Raw genomic sequence first — 20,650 nt, 5'->3', positions numbered from 1 at the left:
CGTACTGTGCTCACCAGGTGAGGGGCTCAGACAACTCCCAGATAACTTTGGAGCGCTTCACAGGACCCCCTTTGTGTGTCCTTTGTCTGGTCTTTCTTGCCAACCCTTCTGTCCGGCTGCCTCGGGCCTCCTCTTGGTAAACTTGGCGCCCGTTTCCCTGACCCTATGTGATGCCTTCCTAGCGGGTGTAGCGAGGGGCTGCGCCACATAAAATGTCACAGCCTCCGGTTTCTAGCTGAGGGTAGTTTCCTGCCTCCACTAGTTTCGGGGACCGGTCTCCCCCTTTGGCCTGACCCCTCCACGCAGGTGGATTCGGGCGTGCGGTGGCGACTCGCCCGTCCGCACCCCTGGGATCCCTTCATTCCTCGTTCCTGGAGCCTTCTCCGCTCCTCTTCCTTCCTTCTCCCTCTTCCAGGCCTGGGCCTCTGTTACTAGGCCCGCCTCCGGAGCAGAGCTCATGCAGAGCCCCTGCTCCCTGCCACTTCTGCTCAGACTTCTCTGCACTGAACTAAGATGGTGCCCACCTTTTATACTCCCGTCTCAATTCACCCAGGAACTGCTTCCTCCCTGCTCCTGCACTACAGGGTTCCCCTTCCTCAGTGTTCCCTCCCCCCACTCCAGCCAGGGACAGGGACTGTCGTGCCCATCTCAGAGGCATATTGGTCGCCCTGCCCCACGGCAATGTGGTGTAATGCATGCAGGTGTCGGGTCCTGATCCACACTCCATCCTTACCTGAGAGTGAGATATCACACCTCTGGGTGAGGTGCAATACCTCTGTAGCAACCGAGCCCTCAGGGTGCTACAGTTCCATTTATCTTCAGCCTAGGTGACGTATTGTGATACAGGGCCGTGATTTTGGCTATAAAAGGGTCCCCTAGGCCCCTACCCCAAGCTTTTTAAGAGAATCATATATGGCGTACCAGGAGACTCTATGGAATGCTTTCTCAGCATCCAACGAGAGTATCTAATTACAAATTTTTAACTGCATCTAGCCCAGGAAATACTTTGTGCCTAGTAGCAGTGTCTGCTAGTCAGCGGATTATCCCGGCTGTTAAGCAAGCTACACCACCTGTAGTTTGGACACTTAATTTTTTCAAAGGAAATGCTTCGGGACCACGGGATACTCAGTGAAGAGCATCAGGAGGCACCCCAAGGCATAGGGGCTGGGACTGGCAGTAGGATGCCTTGCGGTGGACAGCCGAGCTCGATCCTTATAAAAGATTTTTAACTGCAGCAGCTTTAGTGGACGCTACTGGAGCTGGAATTACGCGGCTGCTGGCATGAGACTTGCCCTCCAATAGATCCTTGTAAATGGATTTAAAGTGTATTCATTCAAATTAGAGAGACAATTTAAATTAAAAAGCTTAGAGCTGCCTCCACCACAGGGGGGCTCGCTCGACCCACCAGCGGACAGGCACCAGTATTGGGAGAGGGGGGCTGGCCATCAGGGTTCACCGCGGCTCTGGCACAAACCCGGCGACACGGAGGTGGCACGGGCAGGAGCGGACTGAACGTGTCGGTTTCTCACTTTTTGGATTTTAGAAGGGCATGACATGCCTACAGTACAGACCAAAAGTTTGGACACACCTTCTCATTTAAAGATTTTTCTGTATTTTCATGACTTTGAAAATTGTACATTCAGACTGAAGGCATCAAAACTATGAATTAACACATGTGGAATTATATACTTAACAAAACAGTGTGAAACAACTGAAAATATGTCTTATATTCTAGGTTCTTCAAAGTAGCCACCTTTTGCTTTGATGACTGCTTTGCACACTCTAGGCATTCTCTTGATGAGCTTCAAGAGGTAGTCACCGGAAATGGTTTTCACTTCACAGGTGTGCCTTGTCAGGTTTAATAAGTGGGATTTCTTGCCTTATAAATGGGGTTGGGACCATCAGTTGTGTTGTGCAGAAGTCAGGTGGATACACAGCTGATAGTCCTACTGAATAGACTGTTAGAATTTGTATGATGGCAAGAAAAAAGCAGCTAAGTAAAGAAAAACGAGTGGCCATCATTACTTTAAGAAATGAAGGTCAGTCAGTCCAAAAAATTGGCCAAACTTTGAAAATGTCCCCAAGTGCAGTTGCAAAAACCATCAAGCGCTACAAAGAAACTGGCTCACATAAGGACCCCCCCAGGAAAGGAAGACCAAGAGTCACCTCTGCTTCTGAGGATAAGTTTATCCGAGTCACCAGCCTCAGAAATCGCAGGTTAACAGCAGCTCAGATTAGAGACCAGGTCAATGCCACACAGAGTTCTAGCAGCAGACACATCTCTACAACAACTGTTAAGAGGAGACTTTGTGCAGCAGGCCTTCATGTTAAATAGCAGATAGGAAACCACTGCTAAGGACAGGCAACAAGCAGAAGAGACTTGTTTGGGCTAAAGAACACAAGGAATGGACATTAGACCAGTGGAAATCTGTGCTTTGGTCTGATGAGTCCAAATTTGAGATCTTTGGTTCCAACCACCGTGTCTTTGTGCGACGCAGAAAAGGTGAACGGATGGACTCTACATGCCTGGTTCCCATCGTGAAGCATGGAGGAGGTGGTGTGATGATGTGGGGGTGCTTTGCTGGTGACACTGTTGGGGATTTATTCAAAATTGAAGGCATACTGAACCAGCATGGCTACCACAGCATTTTGCAGCGGCATGCTATTCCATCCTGTTTGCTTTTAGTTGGACCATCATTTATTTTTCAACAGGACAATGACCCCAAACACACCTCCAGGCTGCGTAAGGGCTATTTGACCCAGAAAGAGAATGATGAGGTGCTACGCTAGAAGACCTGGCCTCCACAGTCACCAGACCTGAACCCAATCGAGATGGTTAGGGGTAAGCTGGACCGCAGAGTGAAGGCAAAAGGGCCAACAAGTGCTAAGCATCTCTTGGAACTCCTTCAAGATTGTTGGAAGACCATTTCCGGTGACTACCTCTTGAAGCTCATCAAGAGAATGCCAAGAGTGTGCAAAGCAGTCATCAAAGCAAAAGGTGGCTACTTTGAAGAACCTAGATTATGAGACATATTTTTAGTTGTTTTAAACTTTTTTGTTAAGTATATAATTCCACATGTGTTAATTCATAGTTTTGATGCCCACAGTGTGAATGTACAATTTTCAAAGTCATGAAAATACAGAAAAATCTTTAAATGAGAAGGTGTGTCCAAACTTTTGGCCTGTACTGTATATCTGTGTCTCCCCCTCCTTTTACTCCTCCACCTCTTTTCTTTTCGCATGACTATATGTACTTGTCACTTTTCCATGTGTTAGTTGTGTCTTCTGAGCAGTTTGTCAGCTTTTGGACACCTTTGAAGGTGTTTTCTATGTGTTTCTATGTGTTTTTGTTTGCCTGCCATTGGTTTTAACGGTGTTCGAAGGTGTTCGACGAACAGTTCGACGAACAGTTCGGCGAACACACGGGTGTTTGACGAACCGAACCGAACTCGAACACTACGGGGGTGGCTCAACACTAGCTACAACTCATACAGACAGAGCCGTAGAGCAAAATTATTAATTTAGGCACAGCTACAACTTGTACAGACACAGCAGTAGGGCAAAATTTGTTTTTTAAGCACGGTCAAAACTTGTACAGACACAGTGGTAGAGCAAATGTATTTTTTAGCTATAGCCGAAACTCATATAGACACAACACTAGAGTATAATTATTTTATATGCTCAGTCACAACTCATACAGACACAGTGGTAGAGTAAAATTAGTTTTTAAGGCACGGCCACCACTTGTACAGAAACAGCGGTAGAGTAAAATTAGTTTTTTAGGCACAACCAAAACTTGTACAGACACAGCAGAAGAGTAAAATTATTTTATAGGTCCAGTCACAACTTGTACAGACACAGTGGTAGAGTAAAATTAGTTTTTAGGCACTGCCAAAACTTGTACAGACACAACGGCAAAGTAAAATTAATTTTAAGCACCGCCAGTACTCGCACAGAGACAGAGGTAGAGTAGAATTATTTTTTAGGCCTGGCCACAACTCAAACAACACAGCAGTAGAGTAAATTTTGTTTTTTTGCACAGCCACAACTTATACAGACACAGCGGTAGAGTAAAATTAGTTTTTAGGCCCAGCCACAACTTGTAAAGACATAGCTATACAGTAAAATTAGTTTTTTTAGGCATGGTCACAACTTGTACAGACACAGCAGTAGAGAAAAATAAATTTTTAAGGTCAAGCCAAAACTCGTACAGTCACAGCAGTAGAGTAAAATTAAGTTTTTAGGCACGGCCACAACTTGTACAGACACAGCTATAGAGTAAAATTCATTTTTAGGCACAGCCAAAACTTTTACAGACACAGTGGTAGAGTAGAATGATTTTTTAGGCCGGCCACAACTTGTACAGACTCAGTAATAGAGTACAATTATTTTTTAGGACTGGCTATAACTCGTACAGACAATGGTAGAGAAAAATTAGTGTTTTAACCACGGCCACAACTCGTATAGATGCAGCTGTAGAGTAAAATGATTTTTTAGGCCTGGCAACAACTTGTACAGACACAGTAGTAGAGTAAAATTATATTTTTAGGCATGACCACAACTCGTACAGTCCCAGAAGTAGAGTAAAATTCGTTTTTTAAGCAAGGCCACAACTTGTACAGACACAGTGGTAGACTAAAATTATTTTTTAGGCATAGCCACAACTCGTACTGACACAGCAGTAGAGTATAATTATTTTGTAGACCTGGCCACAACTCGTACAGACACAGCAGTAGAGTAAAATTTGTTTTTGGCACGGCCACAACTTGTAAAGACACAGCAGTAAAGTAAAATTAGTTTTTTAGGCACAGCTACTACTCACACAGACACAGAAGTAGAGTATAATTATTTGTTAGGCCCAGCTACAACTTGTACAGACAGCGGTAGAGAAAAAATTGTTTTTTAAGCACGGCTACAATTCGTATAGACACAGGGGTATAGCAAAATTATATTTTAGGCCCAGGCACAACTTGTACAGACACAGCAGTAGAGTATAAATCCTTTTTTAGGCCCACTTCTTGTACAGACACGGCTGCAGAGTACATCCACAGGCAGGGGTGTGGAGTACACAAAGAGGCTTTTTGGCACAGTACTCCCAAAGGCAGGGGTGCAGAGTACACACAGGGACTTAAAGGCACAGTACTCCCACAAGCAATGGTGCAGAGTACACACAGAGGATTTTTGGCACAGTACTCCCAGAGGCAGAGGTGCAGAGTACACACAAAGGCTTAAAGGCACAGTACTTGCACAGGCAGAGGTGCAGGGCACACACATAAGCTTAATAGACTCCCACTGAGATGCATGCAGAGTATACTTACAGAATATTTTCTGCAGGGTGCGCACACACAAAGTGTAATACTGTCCCTCACTCCAGCCGTGTACTATCCCTACACTAATCAGAGCAGAATGGTGGCAGCACTCATGATCCGGCATTTATACAGGCCGGGTCACATGGTGCGCCGGCAAATCACAAACATGCCGAATGACATGGCTGTAATGGCTCCAGACTAGAGATGAGCGTTGTTCTACTCGAACTGTTCGCCAATCTCAAATTCGAGCTGTTTTGGGCGGTGTTCGAGCCGGTCGGCGAACACGAACAATTTGAGAAAAATTCGGCTGTTCGAGGTTATGTTCGATAACTGTTCGTGCACCAAAATCATAACTGGATTTTTTCTCAGTAATGATGAAAATTAATGTTAATACGCAGTTTGAGTGTACAGCGGGGCGGGGGGAGGGGCAGGGGATGGATCTCTGCAGGAACAATGAAGATCTCCATTTTTTTTTCTCTTTCCCGCATTTGCAGTGGGGAGGTGCAATCTGTCAGCCTATCAGCAGCGCACACACGGAGCGAAGTGCTTTTTTTCACACAAGCAAGGGCATGTGTGATTGGCAGTGTATGTCACATGTCATTGCCCAATAAGACCAAGCCATTTTCCCCGTCGCCACCATTTTCTCACTGCTGCAGCTGCGTGTTAGACGGCACCGCTGTTGCTGTGTGCGCTATACCTTGTTAATTTCATGCCAATTTTCGCACAAATATACAGATAGCTTGGGAGTAGGGAATAGTTGTGATTGCAGTCCTTTTAAGGACTAGGTTACAGCATTTCCTACGACTTTTATCAAGCAGGTCTGTGCTCTTAAATAGATAGATTGTGGGAGTAAAGACTAATTGTAATTGAAGTCCTTTTCAGGACTAGGTTACATCAGTTCCTATCAGTTTTTGCCAGGCAGGTCTGTGCCAGTGCTGTGCAAGTTTTTTTCACAGCATTTGGCTGAATCTAGCAAAGCTAATCCTTTTTGGCCTATTGCAGAGTGTGTTAGTCAGTGGAGTAGCCTATCTGTGTTGCAAGATATACCACCTGTGTATAGAATACCAATTTTTTTACTGCACCTAGTGAAGTAAAATCTTTTGGGCATAGCATCATTCTATTAGTCGATCTATACTGACCTCCATCAGGTTGCAAACTGAATATAATTTTTTTCTGCATCTAGCTCTGAAAAAATATTTGGGCTTCTAGCAGTGTGTGGGACTTGGTCTATTAGTCCATCTATACTGACCTCCATCAGGTTGCAAATTAAAAATAATTTTTTTCTTCATTTAGCTCTGAAAAAATATTTGGGCTTCTAGCAGTGTGTGGGACTTGTTCTATTAGTCCTTCTATACTGACCTCCAGCAGGTTGCAAATTGAATATAATTTTTTTCTGCATCTAGCTCTGAAAAAATATTTGGGCTTCTAGCGGTGTGTGGGACTTGGTCTATTAGTCCATCTATACTGACCTCCATTAGGTTGCAAATTAAAAATAATTTTTTTCTGCATCTAGCTCTGAAAAAATATTTGGGCTTCTAGCAGTGTGTGGGACTTGGTCTATTAGTCCATCTATACTGACCTCCATCAGGTTGCAAATTAAAAATATTTTTTTTCTTCATTTATCTCTGAAAAAATATTTGGGCATCTAGCAGCGTGTGGGACTTGTTCTATTAGTCCATCTATACTGACCTCCATCAGGTTGCAAATTAAAAATAATTTTTTTCTGCATCTAGCTCTGAAAAAATATTTGGGCTTCTAGCAGTGTGTGGGACTTGGTCTATTAGTCCATCTATACTGACCTCCATCAGGTTGCAAATTAAAAATAATTTTTTTCTGCATCTAGCTCTGAAAAAATATTTGGGCTTCTAGCAGTGTGTGGGACTTGGTCTATTAGTCCATCTATACTGACCTCCATCAGGTTGCAAATTGAATAAAAAGAATTTCTGCATCTAGCTCTGAAAAAATATTTGGGCTTCTAGTGGTGTGTGGGACTTGGTCTATTAGTCCATCTATACTGACCTCCATCAGGTTGCAAATTAAAAATAATTTTTTTCTGCATCTAGCTCTGAAAAAATATTTGGGCTTCTAGCAGTGTGTGGGACTTGGTCTATTAGTCCATCTATACTGACCTCCATCAGGTTGCAAATTAAAAATAATTTTTTTCTTCATTTAGCTCTGAAAAAATATTTGGGCTTCTAGCAGTGTGTGGGACTTGTTCTATTAGTCCTTCTATACTGACCTCCATCAGGTTGCAAATTGAATATAATTTTTTTCTGCATCTAGCTCTGAAAAAATATTTGGGCTTCTAGCGGTGTGTGGGACTTGGTCTATTAGTCCATCTATACTGACCTCCATCAGGTTGCAAATTAAAAATAATTTTTTTCTGCATCTAGCTCTGAAAAAATATTTGGGCTTCTAGCAGTGTGTGGGACTTGGTCTATTAGTCCATCTATACTGACCTCCATCAGGTTGCAAATTGAATAAAAAAATTTTCTACATCTAGCTCTGAAAAAATATTTGGGCTTCTAGCGGTGTGTGGGACTTGGTCTATTAGTCCATCTATACTGACCTCCATCAGGTTGCAAATTAAAAATAATTTTTTTCTGCATCTAACCCAGCCAATAGTTTTGGCCTAATACCACAGTTTGGCCACTCAGCTCTGCTCGGTTACCATCCATTGTTTTTTTGTGCAAACAACTCCAGAGTTGTGAATTAGTTAACCACCAAAATGAGTGGAAAAAGGCCTGCTGCTGGTGGAAAGGGGAATAGGCGTGTTGGGAAGGGGAAAAAAGGTTGTGTCCGTGGGGTAGGTGCAGAAGAAAGACCATCTTCCAGCCAAACTAAAATGTCTACTTCTTTTAGCGGACAATGTGATAAGATCCCTTTCTTACGGCCACGCCAATCGCTACAAATTCCAGATGAGGCACAAAAACAGCAGGTGCTTCAACGGATATCAAGTGCTCCTTTAAGTGGGCTCTCCTCCACATCAACTTCAACATCACAAATACTCCAGTCCTCAAAGGTGTCACCCAAATCGCACTTGCTTCCTCACAGCTCCCAAATCTCCAGCTGCCCGTCTGAGTATGAGGTAGAACAGATGGTTGAGTCTGCAGAGCTGTTTACTCATACTATAGCCTGGGAATCAGAGGTCGACTCCAGCGCTTCTGTGAATCCAGACGAGGAAATGATCTGCACTGATGCCCAGAATCTTTATGAGTCGGATCCAGGACCAGACGCAGAAGGTTCTGACCATAATGTAGACCCTCATTCCCAAACTGTAACTCCTGTTGGTGGAGACAATGAGGAAGACGATGATAAGACTCAAATACCTGATTGGAGCGACAACTTTAGTTTTTTGTCAGGGCAGGAACAGGTTGGCTCTGAGGACGACGGGTGTGATAACGCACAGGGTGATGATGATGAGGTCGGAGATCCCACTTACTGTCAACCCACAGTCAGCCAAGAGATGAGGTCAGCAGAGGAGGTGGAGGAAGATGCTAGTGACGACGAGGTCAGGTTGCGCCTTCCTGGACAGAGACGTAGTACTGGAAGCACGTCAACAACTGCATCCTCAAACACAACTCTGCCTCTCACCACAAGTCGTGGTGGCTCTTCAGGTCGCATGGGTGCTAAGCCTTGCATAGCCTGGGCATTTTTTCAGATCGATAAAGATGACCCAACTCGTGTTATCTGTAACATTTGTCAGCAAAAGCTAAGTAGAGGCCAAAAAATACATAGTTTGAGTACTTCATGCATGAGCCGGCACATGGACATGAAGCATAAGTTGCAGTGGGAAGCTCATTGTGCTACAATGCGGCCTAGCCGGCCGGGCCAACCACCGTCTGCCATATCTTGTGCATCCGCGGCCTCTTCATCCTCTGTGAATGGGGGGACAGCAGTCACACCTGTTTTGGGGCGCAGACCTGCCACCTCTTTACCCGCAACAGCCAGCGTGATTGGCAGGTCATCATTTTCTTTGGAGGTGGTAACACCAGCTGGTCTTGAGCGCTGTCCGACATCGATAGCACCACCTTTGGATCAAGGCAACCTAACATGTCCGCCTGCATCTTCCTCACAGACCGGCAGTTTGCCGGGGACACCCTTATCAACCCCGTCTAAGCACAATAGCCAGCCCTCGGTCCCTCAGATGTGGACAAGTAAAAGACCATTTCCTCCTAGCCATGAGAAAGCTAAGAGGTTGAATTTCACCATCTGCAAGCTCTTGGCTACAGAAATGCTGCCTTTCCGCCTGGTGGACACAGAGGATTTTCGAGACCTTATGTCCGTCGCAGTGCCCCAGTACCAGATGCCCAGTCGGCACTACTTCTCAAAGAAAGGTGTGCCTGCGCTCCACCAGCATGTCGCACACAACATCACCGCTTCTTTGAGAAACTCTGTGTGTGACAGGGTGCATTTCACCACAGACACTTGGACGAGTAGGCATGGACAGGGGCGTTACATGTCGCTGACTGGGCACTGGGTAACTATGGTGACAGCAGGACAAGGGGCTGCTGTCCAAGTCTTGCCGTCCCCACGAGTTGTGCGTCAATCCTCTTTATGTCAAAGTTCCTCCACTGCTTCTGCCTCCTCAACCTCCTCTCAGTCTTCCACCTGCACCCAAAGCCTGTCTGGTCATGCCACAAGCTTTCTAACTGCGCAGAAGGGATCCTGCACACCTCCTTACTATGCTGGCAGTAGGGCTCAACGTCATCAGGCGGTTTTTACATTGAAATGTCTGGGAAATGTGAGTCACACAGCTGAGGAGTTGTGGTCAGCTCTGGAGAACCAATTTCATGAATGGTTGTCTCCACTGGACCTGAAACCAGGGAAGGCCGTGTGCGACAATGCTGCAAACCTGGGTGCGGCCCTTCGCCGGGGCAATGTCACACACGTGCCTTGTATGGCTCACGTGTTGAACCTGGTTGTCCAGCAATTTTTAGCCCACTATCCCAGACTAGATGGCCTTCTGCAGAGGGCACGGTCGCTGTGTGCTCACTTCCGGCGTTCGCATCCCGCAGCTCAGCGACTTACATCTCTACAGAAGTCGTTGGGCCTGCCACTTCACCGGCTAAAATGCGATGTGCCTACCCGGTGGAATTCAACTCTGCACATGTTGCAGCGACTGTGGCAGCACCGACAAGCCCTGGTGCAATACGTTCTGACGTATAGCCTGGGCCAACGAGATTCAGAGGTGGGGCAAATCACGCTGGAGGAGTGGTCTCAGATCAGGGACCTATGCACCCTTCTGCACAGTTTTGAAATGGCGACGAAGATGTTTAGTGCTGACGATGCCATTATCAGCATGACTATTCCGGTGATTTACATGCTGGAGCACATGTTAAACAGAATTCGGAGTCAGGTGGTGGCACAAGAGGAGGTGGAGGAAGTAGAGGAGGAGGAGTTGTATGCGGAAGGGCTAACATCTGCAAGGTCCAGAAGGTCGGCAGCACCAAGGCGGCAGGCATGTGAGGGTGGGGGAGATGGTTTTACCAGGGCGCATGGTAGCAGCCAAACTAGTGAGGAAGGTGCAGGAGCCCAGGAAGAAGTGGAGGACGAACTGATGGAAGACTCATCAGATGAGGGAGACCTTGATCACATTTCTGTTGTGCGAGGTTGGGGGGAGAGGACAGAGGAAGGAAGCATGATTGTTACCTCGCCACCAACACAACAGGGACTTGGTGCTCCTGGATGCGCAACACACATGAGTGCCTTCTTGCTGCACTACCTGCAACATGACCCTCGAATTGTGAGAATTAGAAATAATCCTGACTACTGGGTTGCCACACTGTTAGATCCCCGGTACAAAAGTAAATTTGCAGAAATTATTCCTGCCATAGAAAGGGATGCACGCATGCAGGAGTATCAGCAGAGACTGTTGCAGAATCTTACATGTGCTTTTCCACAAAATACCAGTGGTGCACGTAGTGAATCTCACAGTTCCAACTTGCCAACCGTGGGACCGTCAAGTGTTCAGCACTCAAACCGTAACAGAACCACAGTATCTGCTGGTAACATCAATTTTGCGGAATCATTTCACCACTTTTTTAGCCCATCCTTTGCAAGGCCACAGGAGACAAGAAGTCTGACACATAGTCAACGCCTAGAGACGATGGTACAGGAGTATCTCCAAGTAAACATTGAAGCCACGACTGTGTCACTGGACCCTTGCTCTTTTTGGGCTTCCAATCTGGATAAATGGCCGGAGTTAGCCACTTATGCCTTGGAGATCTTGTCATGCCCAGCAGCCAGCGTTCTGTCTGAACGTGTGTTCAGCGCTGCTGGTGGTGTGCTGACAGATAAACGCACGCGGCTCTCCACTGATAATGTAGACAGACTCACGTTCATAAAGATGAACAAATCATGGATCCGAAACGACTTTTCTACCCCTGTGTCATCCTGGGGAGAGTAAAAGCTTGATGATTGGTTAAAATCACCCTACCAACCGTTTTAAGCTTTCAAATTACTAATCATGTTTATCTGTATCTTGACTGGAAAATAATTTGGGCTTTGTAGCAGTGTGCAGCACTGATCCTATTAGGCCATCTATAATAAGCTTCACCAGATTTAAAATTAAAAATAATTTTTAGCTGCATCTAGCCCGGAAAATAATTTTGGGGCTCCGAGATGCGCAAGACACATAAGTGCCTTCTTGCTGCACTACCTGCAGCATGACCCTCATATTGTCAGAATTCGAAGTAATCATGACTACTGGGTTGCCACACTCTTAGATCCCCCAAACTTTTCGATCAACCTTTTCATTTTAATAAAGACCAAAAAAATGGTCATTTTTGAAATTATAAGCATTAGCAGGTTGTTAGAAACTGAAATCAAACAGTTTTCAACTCAAAACTTTATTCTAGGTGATGTTACATTTTCACATAGGACCCCTTGTTCGAAAGGAGCTTCTGAACTCTCTCGTCCATTGAATTTGTCAGGTTTTGGATGGTTTCTGCTTCAATTGTTTTGCATGAGGACAGAATACCCTCCCAGAGCTGTTGCTTAGATGTGAACTGCCTCCCGCCATCATAGACACTCCTTTTAATGATGCTCCAAAGGTTCTGAATGGGGTAGAGGTCAGGGGAGCATGGGGGTCACACCATAAGTTTGTCCCCTTTTATGCCCATATCAGCCAGAGATGCAGATGTTTTATGTGCAGCATGAGATGGTGCATTATCATGCAGAAAAATGATCTTGCTGTGAAATACACGGTTCTTCTTCTTGAACCATGGCAGGAAGTGCTGTTTGAGAAAATCCACATACATTATGGAGTTCATCTTTAGCGCCTTCAGGGATCCTAAAGGGGCCGACAATCTCTCTCCCCATGATTCCAGCCCAAAACATTACTCCACCTCCTCCTTGTTGGCGCTGTAGCCGTGTTTGCGTGGGGTGTCCATCAACCAGCCATCCTCCACTCCATTCATCTGGACCATCGAGCGCTGCACGGCACTCATCCGTGAACAAAACAGTTTTGAAATCAGTCTTCATGTAATGTTTGGCCCACTGGAGCCGTTTCTGCTTGTGTGAAGTGGATAGAGGAGGTCGACAGGATGGCGTATGCACAGCTGCAAACCTCTGAAGGACCCTGCATCTTGTTGTTCGGGGGACGTTGGAGGCACAAGCAGCTTCAAAAACTTGTCTGCTGCTATGACAAGGCTTTTTTGCCACTGCTCTTTCAACCTGACGTAATTGCCTGTAGGAAAGAGTCCTCAATTTGCCCTTATCAGCACGCACACGTGTGTACTGTGAATCAGCTACATACTTCTTGATTGCCAAGACACTTCATCCTGATCATCGCACAATGTTGATTGTAGTCATGCCTTGACCTAAACACTCCACAAGTTGTTGCTTCTCAGCAGCCGACACATCCTTTTTCTTTCCCATTTTGGCAGAAAATGTAGGCTGCTTAATAATGTGAGAGAGCCTTCTTAAGTAGTCTTGCCTTTCATTGGACACACCTGCCAAACTAATTAGCACAGGTGTCTGCAATTGCTTACAGTGATATAAAGAGCCCTGACACACATCACCATCAATGAGTTTAACTGACAAACAAACAAATTCTTCCCTTATCACTCCTAAACACTTTTTGCATAATAATTTGGAACGCGGTGTACATGTGCTTTTCCACAAAACACCAGTGGTTCACGTAGTGAATCTTACAGTTCTAACTTGCCAACCGTGGTCTGTATGGAATTGTTCAATAAAGGGCCCAAAATTAAGATAACATAGATGGGAGAGGTCTCTATGAATAGGAATTCCTAAGTATTTGATACCCTGTGAGGGCCAGGCAAAGGGAAAGTTGGACTGGATGGAATCCTATATGGATTTAGGGAGGGAGACATCGAGGGCCTCAGACTTCGCTGCATTGATTTTAAAATTTTACCATGTAACAAAGTGATCTATTTCAGCCATAACAGCAGGGATGGATATATGTGATTGAGTGATATATACTAGGACATCATCAGCAAATAGAGAGCACTTGTACTCGGTGCCTCCCACCTCAATCCACCTAATATTGGGGTTATGGCAAATTGATGAGAGCAGGTGCTCCGTCACTAGGATGTATAAGAGAGGGGACAGAGGACATCCCTGCCTTGTCCCATTGGTGATTGTGAAAGGTGATGAAAATGTTCTGACGCACCCCCTGGGCCTTGGGACACCCGGAGCCGGACCCTTTTTGGTGGATGCTGGTGGTTGTAGTCTTCGTGGCGGCGATCCGGTTCCGTGGCTCAGGGCGGTCAAACCAGTGGCGGAACTATTTATGTGGTTTTGATGTTTAAATGTCCGACTACGCCACCCGTGGATTGCGGTCAGAGTGAACCGTCGCTACAGGGCAGACCGCTAAGGCTGGTGTTGTGGGTGCAGCAGAGCGTAGCATAACTCCCCACGGGAGGAGTATAGCCTCAGGGCAGTGTATGCGGAGGATGGGGGTGATGGTGCAGGGCAGCAGCAGTAACGACACGGAGTCAGTGATGCAGTTCAGGGCCTTTACTCACAGTTCTTATTATCCAGACCACGTCTGCAGGTAACGGCTGCCCACGTCGTACTGTGCTCACAAGGTGAGGGGCTCAGACAACTCCCAGATAACTTTGGAGCGCTTCACAGGACCCCCTTTGTGTGTCCTTTGTCTGGCCTTTCTTACCAACACTTCTGTCCGGCTGCCTCGGGCCTCCTCTTGGTAAACTTGGCGCCAGTTTCCCTGACCCTATGTGGTGCCTTCCTAGCGGGTGGAGCAAGGGGCTGCGCCACATAAAATGTCAGAGCCTCCGGTTTCTAGCTGAGGGTCGTTTCCTGCCTCCACTAGTTTGGGGACCGGTCTCCCCCTTTGGCCTGACCCCTCCACGCAGGTGGATTCGGGCGTGCGGTGGCGACTCGCCCGTCCGCACCCCTGGGATCCCTTCATTCCTCGTTCCTGGAGCCTTCTCCGCTCCTCTTCCTTCCTTCTCCCTCTTGCAGGCCTGGGCCTCTGTTACTAGGCCCGCCTCCGGAGCAGAGCTCATGCAGAGCCCCTGCTCCCTGCCACTTCTGCTCAGACTTCTCTGCACTGAACTAAGATGGTGCCCACCTTTTATACTCCCTTCTCAATGCACCCAGGAACTGCTTCCTCCCTGCTCCTGCACTGCAGGGTTCCCCTTCCTCAGTGTTCCCTCCCCCCACTCCAGCCAGGGACAGGGACTGTCGTGCCCATCTCAGGGGCATATTGGTCGCCCTGCCCCACGGCAATGTGGTGTAATGCATGCAGGTGTCGGGTCCTGATCCACACTCCATCCTTATCTGAGAGTGAGATATCACACCTCTGGGTGAGGTGCAATACCTCTGTAGCAACCGAGCCCTCGGTGCTACAGTTCCATTTATCTTCAGCCTAGGTGACGTATTGTGATACAGGGCCGTGATTTTGGCTATAAAAGGGTCCCCTAGACCCCTACCCCAAGCTTTTTAAGAGAATCATATATGGCGTGCCAGGAGACTCTATGGAATGCTTTCTCAGCATCCAACGAGAGTATCTACTTACAAATTTTTAACTGCATCTAGCCCAGGAAATACTTTGTGCATAGTAGCAGTGTCTGCTAGTCAGCGGATTATCCCGGCTGTTAAGCAAGCTACACCACCTGTAGTTTGGACACTTAATTTTTTCAAAGGAAATGCTTCGGGACCACGGGATACTCAGTGAAGAGCATCAGGAGGCACCCCAAGGCATAGGGGCTGGGACTGGCACTAGGATGCCTTGCGGTGGACAGCCGAGCTCGATCCTTATAAAAGCTTTTTAACTGCAGCAGCTTTAGTGGACGCTACTGGAGCTGGAATTACGCGGCTGCTGGCATGAGACTTGCCCTCCAATAGATCCTTGTAAATGGATTTAAAGTGTATTCATTCAAATTAGAGGGACAATTTAAATTAAAAAGCTTAGAGCTGCCTCCACCACAGGGGGGCTCTCTCGACCCACCAGCGGACAGGCACCAGTATTGGGAGAGGGGGGCTGGCCGTCAGGGTTCACCGCGGCTCTGGCACAAAACCCGGCGACACGGAGGTGGCACGGGCAGGAGCGGACTGGCCGTCTCGGCTTCTCACTTTTTGGATTTTAGAAAGGCATGACATGCCTATATCTGTGTCTCCCCCTCCTTTTACTCCTCCACCTCTTTTCTTTTCGCATGACTATATGTACTTGTCACTTTTCCATGTGTTAGTTGTGTCTTCTGAGCAGTTTGTCAGCTTTTGGACACCTTTGAAGGTGTTTTCTATGTGTTTCTATGTGTTTTTGTTTGCCTGCCATTGGTTTTAACGGTGTTCGAAGGTGTTCGACGAACAGTTCGACGAACAGTTCGGCGAACACACGGGTGTTCGACGAACCGAACCGAACTCGAACACTACGGGGGTGGCTCAACACTACTCCAGACGTGCCCACCGCCTAAAAGCTTGTTGATTGGCTGCGTTGCAGCCTATCAGCAAGCTTTATTCATCACCAAACTCGAACAGTAAACCAATCATCAAGTAAAAAGTTTGTGTTCAGGGTTCGGTAATGGACACTAGGATTCCGGTACAAACCCCAAACTTTACAGTTTGGGTTCACTCATCTCTACTTATATTGCATTTATAGTTTTATGTTTTCAGTATTAAAAGTGAAATGTTCTTTCTTTTACCATATAGAAATCCTATAAAATACTCAATATATATTTTTAAGCATTTTTTTCTCTGTGTTTGTTTCTGAATTTACATTTCTACATTTACATTAGTTCTTCTTTAAATTCTGCAAATTTAGTATAATAAGGGGAATCACTTGATTGCCACTTTGATTACAGCATTGTGAGGCAGTGACCGGGATTGTATACGAGGGACATTATATATCCCCCAGAATTTGTACAGAGACCTATTAAATCCATTAAATCCATCCTATTAAACTCACCTGTGGCTGCAATGCAGGAATGAAGGTGAGCATTGACCTGGTCAGGCTTTCTGGCTAAGGCAGATTAGTAAAACCCGGCAGGGCCTTCATTTCTTGGAGGAGGTTGCAGGAAGGCAGTGGGGCGACCTCCTCCCTCCAACCCGGGGTTTCCAGTGGCTCTTGCCACAGGTCCTTTAAAAACCCTGCATTAAGGATTAGTGTTGTTCAGTGTTGGGACCTGCTAGGAACATAGCAGGAAAGCTTGGCGGGCCTGTGCATAGCTGAAGCTACACCTGGGAAGGCTCTGCACCCGTCAGGCTCTGAGCGGCCCGGCATGGCCGTTGCCCATGGCAACCGTTGTTATGGATTGATGTTAACCCGGCTGCGAATCGGAGGACTTTCTGTTTTACCCGTGAGTGCTGAATGAAAGCTGCTTATGTTGGGCTGTTAAGGGAGGGCAATAACCCTTCACGGTTGACCAAGTGAGTGTCAAATTATTATGTTGATTGCGCAATCCACAGAAAACCAAACGGAGGCAATGCGTGCTCTGTATTGGGAGGATTCAAAGAATCTCTGATCCCGTTTATTTTGCTTAGCATTTTATATTGTTTTGAGCATATCAATAGCCAATCAACTCTGCAGCCATACTACAGTACTATAGGCTAACCAATGTTGGTACAATTATTACGGAAACACATATATGGTCATATTATCATTGTTAGTTCGAAGCACTATGGAAACTTTATAAGGTCAAACCTAGCCTAAACAAGTTAGATAACAGAGTGTATGACAAAATGTTCTCTTGAGAAAAAGTTAGTGTGAGAGAAGTTCCATGGGAAGAGAAAGAAAGAATCTATGTTATGCAAGGAGTGATAACAACATGATTTTAAAGCAAGCAGACAAAATGGAGTTGCTCTAGCATGAATATCAATATGTCCTTTACATCCCCCCCCTAAAAATTATGTTATTATCAACAATAGAGGTGCTTTCCCAGGGTTATGTTTTGAGCCTGAGGGACATTGGTCTTCACCCAATTAGTGCCCTTGTTACCAATTATGGCTGTCGCGGCATGTCCATCCCCCCTTGTTAGTTGATATAATCATAAGCTCAGATCTGAGGTTGGTCGGGGCAAGCGGGTAAAGGTCATCATTCCCTTGTCATCCAGGTCCTCAATGCTGGTTACGTGTGGGAGGTCCGTGTATAGTAGCACTGGATGTTGGTTGACAGCGTTCTCCTTGCTCTCTGATGACTGGCAGGCTTTCCTCATGCAAAATGGCATACAATAAAAGACTAGTTTTAGTAAAACATATATTAACAAGATGCAAGCAGCAATATGCAACACTCCTTGTAATATTCCAGCAATCCATCCACCAATCCCTTTAAACCAATTAGCAGGATTTAAAAAGGAAAACGTTTCAGACCACCAACTGTCTTTGGTCAATTCATTATGTTTGTTATACTCTTCCCTGCGTTTCCTAATGTCTTCCATTTTAGTCTTTAACCGTATGGCAGAGGAAGACAGTACTAACTATCTTATCGGGTACACTCATTTGAACTAAATAAGGTCTTCCTGATGGGCGTGGGGTGTTGTCTTTGGCACCTTTATAGATGGTATGAAGAGGGATGGTTCTCATATCTACTTTACTATGGGGAATAAGATAAGTGGCTGAAGTTAGCAGGGCCAACGTACAAGTCCGACTGGGAGCCATCTATATGCATTATTCCTACAGACCCAATATGTGGCTGATGGTAGATGATATAAAGCAGAGTGCTGTAATACTAACTTATGTACCAAATCAATAAAAACGGTGTTATTTGATAACATACACCATGAAGGCATTTGTCCCAGGGGGCTACAATATCCAACATTCGGATTGCCACATGTTGGATCACTAGGCTTATATTCAGAAGATTCATTACAAGAGACGTTACCAGATATTTTATAACTTGTCATTGGTGCATTTTATAAACAGATTTGCATGTACCCATGAGTGATTATGACTGTATCTTTCCAACAATGACGGCCTGGGACCGCCAGAAAGGGCATACTAGTGGCTGCAACTGGTGAGTGAGTACATATCCAACAGTCACTGATCTGGTTGTTTTCTAATTGTCTTAATTCTTGTAGCAAATTCTGATGGTGAGTAATGAACTTATAATTAAAGGGGTCAGTACTCTGTTGTAGGCTATTCCAGGTATTGACTAGTTTAACCATACATATTATCATAAAACATCTCAGCTGTTGGGATTGTCAGGAGCTCTTGGTATGGTCCGTCATACAATGGTTCTAGTCCGTGTTTCCGAACATGCCTTCACATACACATAATCTTCAGGCCTGAGGGTATGACAACCTTCTGCATCAGCTGGATCTGGAATAGAAGATGATACTAACGCATGGGTGTTAGTTAGTGCTTTGGCAAACTGAATCACATATTGCACAACATGATCTGTTTCTTCTGACAACTGTTGTGGGGTAAATCTAGCTATGGCTGGTTGTGACCCAAATAATATCTCAAAGGGTGACAGTTTGTGTTTCCCTATGGGAGTGGTGTGTATGTGATATAGTGCAATGGGAAGGAGGCGTTCAGGCCACTGGGCCGTATTCTCCTGCATCATTTTGGTTCATTGCCCTTTTCAGTGTGCCATTCAATCTCTCCATCTTGCCACTTGACTGTGGATGGTAAGGAATATGGGAATATGTAACGTCACTGTTGATCCGATCATGGTAAGTATTTCTTGACATACGTATGAGGAAAAGGCTGGTCCTTGATCACTTTCGATGACTCCATACCGGCGAACAACTTCAGAGACCAGCTTCTTGGGGGTGGTAAGGTTGCAGCCTCTACCAATGTATCTTCAGTTGTGACAGCCCAGCATATCCAGTATTCAGTATGAAACCTGCCAGAGGTGTCAACATATCTGGATCCATCCGTATATGACGTAAGTTCTGTATCATCCAAGGGTACTTCCCCCACTAGAACAAGTGGAGTTGACTCCGCAGTAATTTGTTCCAGACAATCATGCGGTGGAGCCTCTTTCCCCTCTCCTTCAGGTGCAGGCAGCAGGGTGGCTGGGTTGATGGTGGTGCACCACCGGTGTAACTTCACATTTTCTGGCAAAATCAACAAACACTGCAGCTGCAGGTGTCTCTGTGCAGACAGATGTTTAGGTTGCTGTAAAGCCACAACAGCTGCAATATCGTGTGGGACATAAATGTGAGTCTCATGTCCGCCGTCTTCTCAAGTAACTGCTGTGTGGCATGAACCACGCATAGACAGCTGGGGAAGGCCCTGGCTACCGGGTCCAGATGCGCTGAGTAATACCCGACTTGGCGCTGCTCTGTACAGTGTCTCTGCGTGAGTACTCCGGCTGCATGCCCCCCCGTCTCAGAGACATACAAATGGAAAGGTTGAGCATAGTCCGGATTTCCAAGGGCAGGAGCTGTCATTATCCTTGACTATAGTTGCTCAAAAGCTTGTTGCAGCTGTTCTTGGTGGTCCTTGTTGTTTACATCAGCCAGAGTGTCTTCTTTTAATGATATTTTGGGACTGCATCAGACGTGAGGCGTCTGGGATCCATTGTCTGCAATATGTACATAGACCGAAGAACTGTTGCAGCTCTATGGGATCTTTTGGGAATGGTAGCAGGTAGATGGCCATCTTCCTTTCTTCTGTGAGATGTCTGGCACCCTGAGTAAGGCAATGGCCCAAGAAGACCACTTGACTGAGGCAGAACTGAAATTTCGAGGCTGAGACTCGACAATTCAGTTTTGCTAAACGCTTGAGGAAGCTAACACTGGCCCTGATGGACACTTGCTCCGTGAGGGCACACAAAAGAAGATCATCCACGTATTGTAAAAGTACTACCTCTGAGTTGTCCAGCTTCCATGGCAGCAGACAGCTAGACATGTTCTTTGCAAACTGATTAGGGCTATTCTGCGCACCCTGCGGCATCACCGTCCAAG

Source organism: Phyllobates terribilis, unplaced genomic scaffold, assembly GCF_046119375.1.
Source record: "Phyllobates terribilis strain yellow unplaced genomic scaffold, ASM4611937v1 Scaffold_11__3_contigs__length_659146591, whole genome shotgun sequence".
NCBI classification, from domain to species: domain Eukaryota; kingdom Metazoa; phylum Chordata; class Amphibia; order Anura; family Dendrobatidae; genus Phyllobates; species Phyllobates terribilis.
This window is presented reverse-complemented; position numbering follows the sequence as displayed.